Here is a 12674-nt window from a genome sequence, read left to right on the forward strand (position 1 = left end):
TTTTGTGAACTTCCGCAAAACACATCCCTTACATACATCATCATGCTTTGTGCTCACCTCTAGAAGAAATCTAAATGCTCCATGATGAATATGGCCCATTCTCCTATAACATAGCTCTCCAAGATCTTTAGGATTACTACTGTTCATGAGTGCCTTAGGATTATCAAACTACAATCTATAAAGGCAACCACTCCTAACTCCAACAGTTATGGGTGATTTCCAATCCTTGTGCTTAATCAACACATTTGTCCCTCTAAAGAGTACATTATACCCCCTATCTTGAAGAAAAGATATAGAAATCAAATTCATACCTAAGCCTGGCACATGCAACACATCATGAAGTGGAATTATCTTTCCATTCTCCCTCTGAAACTGAACAGTCCCTTTCCCAACTAGGTTGAGTTTGGGCAAGTTTCCCATAGATATTTGGATGTTGGTTTTCTCCTCCTTGTAACTAGAGAAGTACTCTCTAACTCCTATCATATGAAATGATGCCCCACTATCTATATACCAAACACACTATGGGGTTGAACTAACCATACAAGCTATGATTACAAATTCATCTTCCATTCTACTGGAGACTTCTTCCGCACTTGCTAAAGCTGCCACCTACTTCTTACCCTTCTTCATCTCTAGGAAATCACTAAAACAGTGGCCAAACTCATGACATCCAAAGAAATTGACCTTAGAGAGGTCCTTCTTCTTCTTTTCACTTTGTGAATTTGATCCTTTGCTAGATCCCTTCTTTGCTTTCCCTTTACTCAATAGGGCAACATTCTCTTGTTCCACCTCATTTTTCTGACTCTTGTTGGCCCCATTCACAAGACTTAGTCTAAACTCCTCCTAAGTGAAATTAGTCCATAGTCGATCCCAACTCGATAAAGTATCTTATCCATTGACAACTTGAACAAAGACATTCCATTTTTTATTTAACCCATTTAGGGCTATTCTCACTAGCTCATCATCACTAGGGATATCTCCAATAGTTGCTAACTCATCCTTGACAAGTCTGAGCTTGGTGAGGTAACTTGTGACATCTTCTCCATGGTTCATCTAAGTATTCTTTAGCTTCTATCTGAGAATCAAATTTCAATTGGTGGTAGCATTCTAGTACAAATTTAGAATGGCATCCCACATCTTCTTCACCATATTTAGCTCTATGATATGTGGAACAATATGATCCTTGACACTATCAAGGATAATCCTCCTTGCCTAGGCATCATTCTTCTTATATCGTGATCTCTCAAACTAGCTAAAGCCATCTCAAGTGATTAAAGTAATAATAAATCTAAAGAGATCAAAATTTATTTCCTAAGGAAAAACTCTTCTACCCTTAACAATTCTCTAATACCATGTGAAAAATCAACTATTATAGTCATTGATTATTAATCTCCTATCATAAATGATTATTAAACTACTAAAAACAAATTTCCAGCTAATATCAAAAAATAACACAACTGTAACTTCACTTATAAAATGTGGAAAGAAATGTGCAACACAATGAACACAATATTTTGGACAATTGTTCCTAGAAAAACCCCTAAGTGAAAACTAGTTCTACAAATGAGGAATTATATTAAACTTTAGCAAATCAAGAGATACAAAATTCCTTGCCTCTCACTAGAAAAACTTTGAAAACCTCCTAATTTATCCCGCTAATATTCCTCACTACTATTCCCATGCTAACACTGCAAGACTGTTTGCTAATACTACAAACTTACTGCAAATGTTTCTCAAAACTTCTTTCTTGTTCTCCAAATGCCCGCTTGACCTCCTTTTATACTACTCTTGTTGGGAAACCAATGGCCGAGATTGATTCTCAATCGACAGTTGAGGTTAAAACAACTTAACAACCCTAACCAAGCTGGTTTCTAGTTGTTTCCAAAAGTGGTCAATTAACTAACAAATATTTGTCTCTAATCTAACCAATTAGTTAGCAAATAATTACTTGATAAATAATAGCATATGGATGAAAAATTTTCCAAAGCTAACAAAATTAACAACCTATGTATTGTATCTCTACTCATCACATTTATTGTTGCTCCTAGATCAACTAAAGCTTTTTTCACAGCTTATCCATTTATGATCAGATTAACTACTAGACTAGCAGGATCTATATACTTTGGTATCACCAACTTTCCTAACATGATATCTTCTAACTAAAAACATGGAATTTTTAAGGATATATCTTCTTCCACCCTAGCTTCTTAAGGCATGCTTCCTTAATAGCCTTTCTATAAAGAGGGACATCCTTGATAGCTTGGAACAAAGGAATTTAGATGTGCATGTTTTTCAGCTACTCAACAATACCAAATGTCTCTTCTTCTTGTGATATAGATTTCTATTTATTTACCCCATGTGGAAAGGGAGAATGTATGGTGGTATGATCAATAGTCTTCTTGGGTACATCATTTGGCAGTTGGTATTTGATAATAAAGCTTTTGGAAGGGATGTTGTAGGAGTGTTTGCAACTTCTATGATAATAGGATATTCTGGTGTAGGCAAAGATGTACCTAATCTCAAATGTTATCAGATACCTCTAGTGAATATGTAGGGTACTATTGAATATCAGTAGTGTACATTTACTATTGTTGTTGCTTGCTATTTGGATTTGGCTAAGATTGAATAGGCAATTGGGTAGGCTTAGGATTAATATTAATTTTTGTAGGAGGTGGCATTATTGCAAGTTGTTGGACTGGAGGTGGTATTTTTGGGTTACCAAGATTTTGGTTAGGCCATTGTGGAGGCCTCCTTCATTGATTATTTTGCTACCAATTTCCTTGCAGTGGTTTCCATTGATTTTGCTAATTTTTCAATTGGTCATTTTCTTGGTTAGGCCACTAGTTTTTTTACTACTTAGACCACAATTTGTTTTTCTAGTTTAGCTAGGAAGGTTGGGAGTACTAAGAAGGATTCTAATAGCTTTGGTTTTTCCATTAATTATTGTAAGGATTTGAAAATTGTACAGGATCTTGAGGCATACCTTGTCTTGAAGCCCATGGTCATCATTGAGAAAAGAAGAACACTTGCTCATTATCCCCATCTATCTTCATGTAATCAGTTAGAAAATGTTGATTCTTTAGGTTGGCTACCAGATTATATGGGCAGTCTTGCTTGTACTTGTGGTAGTGAGGACAATACTCTTCCAATTGTGATTTAGATTCTACATGCTTCTTCTTTGCATTCATTGTGTCAAGATGTGTAGTGACATAATTTTTTATGTCCTGCTTGAAATTTGAGAATAGATTAGATATCTTGAGCTTTAAAATTCCCTAACTAATCCCTTCATAGTTGACATTGAGTATTTAAGATAGATCTACTTGAGGTCATCCCAAGAAGATTGGTATACATAACTACTAGCCATCAGGTCTAATACTTCCAGACAATTATCATTGACCCCTCTCAAGAAGACTAGTTTATGTGAATCCTCTACCTATACATCCTGGGGGTTCTTCTACATTGTATACAAGAAACATGAAACATAGTCTTCCAATGTTTCATCTTCCTTTTGCAATATTCTAAAAATGTCATCTCCTCTTGGATCATTCCCCTTGCATTAATCTTTGTATTTATATAGAAATAGAGTTTTCATTTCATCCCAGGTACCTACTACATTGGCTCCTAAGCCCATGAACCATCATAAGGTTGGTTCTTCCATTATTTTTGGAAATAACTTGAGCTTATGGGCATCAATATTATAGTTAAATCTATGACAAAGTATGTCAAACTCAAACAAGAAAGTATCAAGATCCTTAGTTACAAGGCCATAAAAATTTGAAAGATAAGTTGTGAGTATATTTTTGAGATTAGCATTGGTTATGAGGCTCGAGAGAGGAAATGGAAAAGTAGGGTGTGCCATTACTAGAGGTATTGGATTATGGGGTTGCTACTGAAAAGGAGAATTGGTTATGGGATTTTTAAGAATAGGTAGATTTGGACATAAACTATCAAGAAAGATGGCCAAGATTTCAGCAAAGGCTGAAGAATGCTTGTGTCCAAAGGTTCTACTCTAGAGGAAGATCCCATAGGAAAATAAGGGTTTGCATCCTCAAAAGGCAACTCAACTTCTTCTTCAATTTTTTCATTCAAATTAACATACTCTTGTGGAATAAATCTACCATATTCATCTCGTTTTCTTCCTCTTTGATGTATTCAATTGAATTCTTCACACTTATGAAGCAACTTTTATGACTGCAAATCTCTAAACACTTAACTAAAAAAATTATGACCCAAAAAGATGTTCCTAGCTTGAAACCATCCCTAGCAATAGAGCCAAAAATGGTTTGCCTCACAATAGGAATGTGATAATCATGCCCAAAGCCTTACTTAGGAATAGTTTATTCAATCTAAGGATTACTTCTCCTACCATGAGGTGCATTTAATTTGTAAACCCAGGGAAGTATACTTGAAATGGACAACACGGTATGTGCACTAGGTTCCTTAAGGAGTCATCATGCTTATGCTACAAGAAAGTAAAATGCAAAGAAAGAAACTATACTAGTGCTATAGGAAAGTAACACACTTAACTCTTTACTGAAATGAATGCCAAAAATACAACTAGACACTAACTTATATTTTAACTTAGACCATCTACTATAACTTCTGTTGCAGGTGCTATAGGAAGAAACTTACAACTTCTACCTAAAATACTGGGAATGTTGGAAGTAAATCTACACTACTCTAGTCTAATCCACCTCCCAAGTGGGCCCCCTTGGGTAGCTTCTACTAATCTACTAACATAGAGTGTAAACCAAGAATTACTTTATTATATTCCAAGACTCTTTACATAAGAACAATATATAAAACTATAAAACAACTCACTCTAAGATTCAACAAAGTTTTTCCATAAACATTTTCTCTAACAACAAAACTATTGATCCAATCCCTATAAATAGAGGATCAACACTTATTCTAAAACAAGAAAGAAAACAAACTGAATACAAATCAACTAGATAAGAAGAAGAAGGAAATATAACATCTTCTGGTACAAGCAATAAACTTTGGATAACCAATTCAACATAATAGTAAACACAAAGGGTGTAATACCCCAAAATTGGCACATTGCCATGTTAACCAATTCTAGTCTATTCAATCATTCCTAAGTCCTATTGTACTAGGAAATTCTAATTTTGATACTTGCTAATTGACTTAAGTGTCAGATGTAGAAAACCTTAATCTACATTAATCACATTCTTTATTTAATTCCTAAAGTATTGACTCACATTAACTACGTTAAACCTATTCATTAAATTTAATTTAATTATAAGTGATAAGTGTTCATACTTTAATTAAATTAAATCACTTCTTTAGCTAATAATAAAAAGTAAATAAATATATTTAATTTAATAATATCCTCATTTTAATTATTGAATTAATTAAAGTTTATGCATTTATGAGGTCATATTTCACTTTAGTAAATTAAAAAATCTCTTCAAATCTTCTCTTTAGTGTCAAAATGGAAAATTTGAGTGAACTATCTCTCAAATTTGAATTAACTTAGTTAACTTGTTCTCAGACTCACGTGAAACTCAATTAACTCTTCATCACACTTAGATCTGAAACAGTTAACTTCGTCTGCACAAGGAAGTTTCCATTTCAACTGAATCTCATCTTCAATCTCGATTGTTCCTTCCAATCGATTCTGACCATTGATTGATTTTGGAACTATATTTAAGGAGCCTTCAATTCCTCATTATGGAGGTTGAATATTTTATGCATCAATTTTTTGTCAAACTATTTATTCATTTTGCTCACATAACTTTCTTATTTGCTAGTATTTTAATGACATTTAGCTTAATATCATGCATACATATAGATTAAATGCTATTTCTTATCCTTAGATTAATACTTGCATACATATAGATTAATTGTACTTTCATATAGTTGCATAAATCCTTCATACTAGGGGTAAGGTTGCCCACTTCTAGTTTTGAGAGCAAAGGCAAAATCCTTCTAGTTAGAAGGCAATAGGTTGAACTGTTGGATTACTTGGATGAAAACTTCAATGGTCATTCCCAAATGATGTCTCAGGTAATGACCATGTTGAAGTGTGTGTGAGCATCTGAGGCCAGCATTTCACATATACATTTCTAGTGCCCACTGTGGGGCTGACAAATCAATTTTTCTAGCCTCAATTACTCTATTTTCTACAGTTTTTTAGATTTTTGTGTGAAAAATCTCATTTTCACATGAAGAACTGAAGATTTCACCTCTTCCTCTTTACTTCCTCTTGTGAACAAGTGCATAAATGTGTAGTTTCTCATGTAGTTCATATCAGTTCTTCATGCAAGCATGTGCATGATTTCACACTAAATTTTACAACACATGCAAAATATAGTTTTCTAGAATTCCATTTATCATTATGTTTGACTAACAATATTTTTTTTTCTAAAGCATTTTCATTCGAATTTATGGTTTTTCTGCAGCTTAATAGTGTTTTGTAGGACACTTGATGAAGACACCTTATCAAAAACATTTAAAACATGTACTAATTGTGTGACTGTAGGATGCTTGTCAAAGATTGTATGTTGCACACTTATTTCAAACCCATTTAAATGTCATGTCTTCTTTATTACTTTTCACACATAGTATAAATAGGGCTCATGAACTTCATAGTGTGAAAGATAGGGGAATAGGGGAGTATGCTCTTTACTACTTCAAAGTGATGCCTAAGAGTAAATCAGAAACCTAGAACCCTTTGAAAGACAATACTCGAGGGAGGCAAGCAAGTTATTAGTTCTCCTATACAAGTCCTTTTTTATGAAGGGATGATGATTTCTTTTTAGGGAATCAAAATCTTGAGGAGGGATGAATTGGGATCAATTAAGCTAACTCAGTGATTAACATGTCTTGCATGTTTGGGTAAGGTGATAAGGTAGAGAAGTATACTCTTTCCCCTTGAGGAAAATCAGAAACCTGGACCCTTAGATCCAAATCACCAATCTGGGTCAACCATTAGAGGGCCTACCAGAGTGATCCAACCTTTGGGAACAACCCAAGTGAGCACACTCCTTTCATCAAAGATTTCAACTCATTATAATAAAGAAACTTTGTAGGGTGAAAGACTCCAAAACCATGTTAATTTCTTCCTCTTGAGTCCTAATATCACATATCAAGAGGAGGCTCTATCTGTTGCACTGACTAGTGTCAGCCCCAGTCTTGCTACTCAAGTGTGTGCACTTTTAGATGCTGGTTTGGGCTGCTTGTCTCAACTTCACTTTTGAAGCCACTGGGGATTAATATGAATAGAAGCCAAGTAAAAACTTCTTAGTTATTTTCTACCCAGTTCACCTTCAAAAGTAGGCATAATCTTTGTGCAAGGAGGGAGAAGAATCTCTCCAATAGATTACTCACCATAACCATGAACCTAGGTGTTGGAAGGTGGTATATTCACTTGACTCCTATCACAAGGGTGTTGATTCAATGTATATGTTATTGAGCCCTTGTAATACACCAAAAAAATAGGAGCCCCCTAGTGGAGTGACACAACTGTGTGAGGTGCACGCATGCAAATAAGTTGTGGGACAAAGGCTTTGCTTCCTCTACCATTTTTGGTTATAGCGATAAAGCATGTTTTTTATTGAGTCTTTAAACTTGTCCAAACTTTTCAAACAAACTAAAGGTCAAGATTCCCTCATCCCTTTGAGTTTCTTTGTCCTTGGTTGGATTGTTTGTGACTACTATTTGCTTCCCATGTCTATCTGAAAAAAAAAACTATTTCTTTGAAAACACAATGCAATTCAAAACTTTAAAACCATTTTGTTACCTATCTAAAATCTATAAAAATAACCAAAAATATATCTAGAACCATCTAAAACTTGAAAAATCTCTTCAAAATTATATTTCAGTTGTCATTTTGGTCCCCTTTTTCACACCAAGTTTTGTGAAACTTTGCATGAGAAACTTTTTGGTCAGCACTTCTTTGCATAGCCCTATCTAGGTCCTCGCACTATCCTCTACAAATATCTGTGTGAGATCTTGAAAACACTACCTATTTTATGTCATAATCTTTTCCTTTTGTACATTTTTCAACTCATGCAACTCTGTACAAGTCCTTACACGAGAAACTTGGTCCAAAATTGTTGATTTGAATCTTTGTGTCCTTCTTTATACATCCTCATGTTGTTCCTTGAGAATCTTCACACAAGGACTTGTCCTAAAAACTATCAAACTATTATGTCAAAGCTATTTGCACTCTAAGTTTGGTTTGTACCTACAATATTTTACCACTTTTTTGTCTACAAATAGTGTGAGATAGTGGCTTCTTGCTTAGCTAACAACCTATAACCTACACACAAACTAGTTTCGTCTCTTGTCTATCTTGTTCTTGTCCTCTCATGTTTGTTGTACTTTTTGTTACAATAGTTATAATCTTTGGTTGTTCTATCCATTACTCAGATGACTTGTACCTTAGTGTACAACACTCTTATCCTACTTTTTGAGACTACATTCTAGTGTGGTCCTTGTCTATGACTATGGCAACAAGAAGCAAAAACATGTTTTATCCCCTTAGACTTAGACAAGGTAGAGCTAGAGTTTGTAATCATGATAGAGGCCACTTCTTAGTTTATACATGGTCTATGTCCAGTTCATCTAGTGAGTAATCTTCACAATCTCCTTCACCTATTAGATCACCTCATGTTTAGAGAATGTTCTCCATAAAATTACAAAAAACTAGGAACCCCTTTTATCAAGAGGATCTTGAAACTAGCAAAGGTCATATATCTCCAAACAACACAACTAAACTCTTATTCAGACAACCTTCCCAACCAAAACACACTAAAACTTATCACATTCCTAAAATGGTTAATCAAGAAATTGAATATGGAGAATATATTAGAGACCAAGATCAACATAGGAATGAACAACATAAGGAACCTCTCTTTACTAATGAGAATGAGGAAGAGGTAGAAAAACTCCCTAAAAATATCAAAAAAATTCGTAAGGACAAAAACTTCCAAACTACCTCATCACTTTGATGTTGAAACTATCATTACACCTGAAGAGGAAACTAAAACTTCCAAATTGCAAAAACAAATAAGGATCATGCAAGAACAATTAGCCCAAATGATGCTTTATAAAGACAAACCCACAAAAACATACACCTTAGATACTATTTATCCATTTCCTTTTGACAAGAGTATAAATAAGCCTCCTTTTCTGAGAGGAGTTGAGTTACCTAAGTATGATAAATACTATTGAATTACTGATCCCCAAGATCATTTGTGATAATTTGGTGCCTTGTCTATGGAATTTATGCATAATAAAACATATCTCATGCATCTATTCCCAAGAAGTCTAGGTGGTTAGGCTATGGAGTGGTTTTCACACTAGCTTACTAGTATCAAAAAAATTGATGAGATTGCTAACTTATTTGTCCAATAGTACTCTCACAACATACAACATTCGATTAACATTTGAGATTTGTGCAACCTTAAATAGAAAGTTGGGTAAACTTTCCTCACATTCCTTTAGAGATGGAGACAAATTCACACCACATACTCACACAAAATCCAAGATTCGGAGAAACTTAATATCTTTATGGATAATCTCCTTCCTAATTTTTGGTATAGGGTTCAACTTCAAGGTCCTCATACCTTCGAAGACATGGTAACACAAGCTATTTTGATAGAGGAATTCATGGTCAAAAAGGGTGAAGTAACCCTTCAAAAAGACACTAAAGAAGGGTCAACCTCTAATAAGGACAAATCCAAGTATGTGAAAAAAAACCAAATGGATGTGCATGATGGAGTTGTTGACAACATTACTCCAAAACCTACTAAGGAAGCTTTCAATCTTACATATAATCTCAAAGTATCCAAGAATGTTGAGAAACCTCCTCCTAACAAAAAGAAATATGGAAATAAATTGAGGAACTCATCTTGGGCTACATGCTCTAAATAGCAATTTACACCTCTTGGTGACCCTTTGGATATGGTCTACAAGACCTTGCTACAAAAAAAACTCATTTCTCCTTTGGACATCTCTTGACCTTATGATCCAAAATGATGACCACCATGGTGGAACAAAATTGCATTTTACAAATATCACCAAAACAAAAGTCATAAAACTAGGAACTGCATCAACTTGCATCAAAAAGTTCAAGACTTAATCAATGATGGTGACATTGTTGTGGATGGACATAACAAGAACTTAGATCACGAGGCTTTCAAGGAGCCATTCCCTCACTACAAAAAGGAGAAAACTCAAAATAGAAGCCTAATAACAAGGTCAACTATACATACTCTAATGATGAAAATATGATCAAAACGGGTGAACCTATGGATTTTGAGTATTGTGACATTATCACCATCAAGGGAAAATAAGAGAAAACTAAACCTAAGACACCATTTATCTTAAGGGGTCCTACTTCCAATACATCTAACAACAAATCATCACATAACAACAAATCATCACAAACTTGTGCCAACACTATTAAGCATTCTTGCACCAAGTTAGTACTAAAAGGCCTTGTGCCTTCTACTCTTGAATTACAACAACACAAGGACAAACCTCTTTCTGGTCCATCTAGCAAAGGAATAAAACTTGCAACAACTTCTACAACTACTAGCTACGATATCCTCAATCAGTTATAATGAACAAATACTCAAATCATGATCTTTTAAACTGCTCAAAATCTCACCTAGTCATAGGAATATTTTCAACAAAGCTCTCACTAAGAAAAAAATCCCTCAAGATCTTGATCTTGATAGGTTCCAATCTATGGTAGGTCTTCTGACCTCACCTTACTATATTTCCTTCTCTAAGGAGGATGACAATTTATTCATTCATCCACATAATAAACTTATACACATAGAGGTTATGATACACTAGAAACATGTTGATCTTGTGCTTATTGATAATGGAGCTAATTTAAACATTTTCTTTGCTACTCTGCTTAGACAATTGAACTATTTTGAAGAGTCCATTGGCCATTGTCGCAAGATAACTATCGAAGCATATGATGAATTCAAGTGTGAATCTTTGGATTTTGTTGTGTTACCTCTCTGGGTTGATCTTGTTGATCCTATCAAAAGGGATGTCACTTTTTAGGTCCTAAATATTCCCTTGGGTTACAATATTTTTCTAGGAAGACCATGGATACATGAAATGTGAGCTATGCCTTCGATTTATCACCAATGTGTAAAGTTCTCATTTCATGGCTTTGAGGTCACCATACCTACGAGTACTAGTTATACCTATAACATGTTGAAATATGATAAAAACTCTATACCTACTAATAGGGAGTCTATAGACTATCATGATAACAGGCTGAAGCATATCTAGTAGTCACTCAAGCTAAAATAAATTACAATGGGTGAATATCACATAGAATTGGTTCTATCATTAACATCTCTTCCTAAATCTTCCCATCATTATGGGAGACCATCTAAAGTGAAAAGAACGTTTATGTTGACACCTCAAACCAAGTATAATGATACATTTGTCAAACCTACTGTACCTCTCAAGGAGGAAAGTGAAAACAGAGTTATTGTTGTATGGATCTACAAAGAGGAAACTCCAATTGACCTCATAGAATAGTCTCATGAAATTATTTTTGAAAAGTGTGGTCCAAGTCTTAAAATCATAAAATGCTTTGGCTATAAGGGAACTGGTCCTATTGGATGCAACAAAAATGATCTAATTGATCCTTTCAAAGTGATAGCTAGGAGATATATCTGATCTAGGTTTCAAGAAGATTCCCTTCCATTTAGGGATTAAAAAGCTTGTACCAAAACCTAAGAATTCATCTAAAAATGAGTCACAAGCTAAGTTTGATGACCATCAAGACAACATTGATGATGAGGATCCTTATCGTTATCCCATTCCTGGTGATTTGCTAAATTCTTTGTTGAACTTGATGATTTTGTACTTCATGTCAACACCATGGATGGTGATAGTGTTTCTTCTAATGATACTACTAATTCACATCATACCCTACAAGAACAAGGAGAGTCTAGTCATTCTTTACACATTGGGTATCTTTGTAAAAATCTAGAAGATGAAGGAGAGTTTTTCCCTATCACTATTAGGGAATTTTACAATCTATCACCATGTAGCATAGATTCTCAAGAATATAAATTTGACTTTCTCTAGAAGAAACTATAGGCAAAGACATAGATCAAGTTCATGTCTATGAAAATCTCCTTGAAGTAGGACAAGCATCTAGGGTTAGGTCAAATGAGTCTCATTCAACGAGTGTCATTGAGTCTTTGATTAGTGATGTTAGAGATCAAATGCATTCAAACACACTTGTGGACAGAGCCACTCTAGGTCTCGAATTGCTTGTCCAAGCATTTGATGATTATACTATGAACATGACTGAACATGCCACTTCTCTTCCACTCACCTATCCTGAGCTCATAGACTAGAATTCTAATATATCTAGTGAAGTCCCTATATTCTAGAATGACTATGTGCTTGCTTGTTACTTAAATACTATCATACCTATAACATCTTCCACTAGTGAACAAAGCATTAACATGACTAAAGTTGACATCAAATATCTTAGTCATACAATTAAAAAGAAAAGAAATAAAAGGTCTAATGGTGAAATCCACATTGTGGGAGTGTTAGAACCTAAAAGAGTAAAAATAAAAGATGTATCCAAGGGTGAAAACCTCTTTGAGGAACCTATGAATGAGATATTTGATGCACTTCCTAGTCATTTTCAA

The sequence above is a fragment of the Cupressus sempervirens genome, chromosome 2 (assembly GCF_028749045.1).
Source record: "Cupressus sempervirens isolate cs-2001-9-10 chromosome 2, ASM2874904v1, whole genome shotgun sequence".
In the NCBI taxonomy this organism is placed as follows: Eukaryota; Viridiplantae; Streptophyta; class Pinopsida; order Cupressales; family Cupressaceae; genus Cupressus; species Cupressus sempervirens.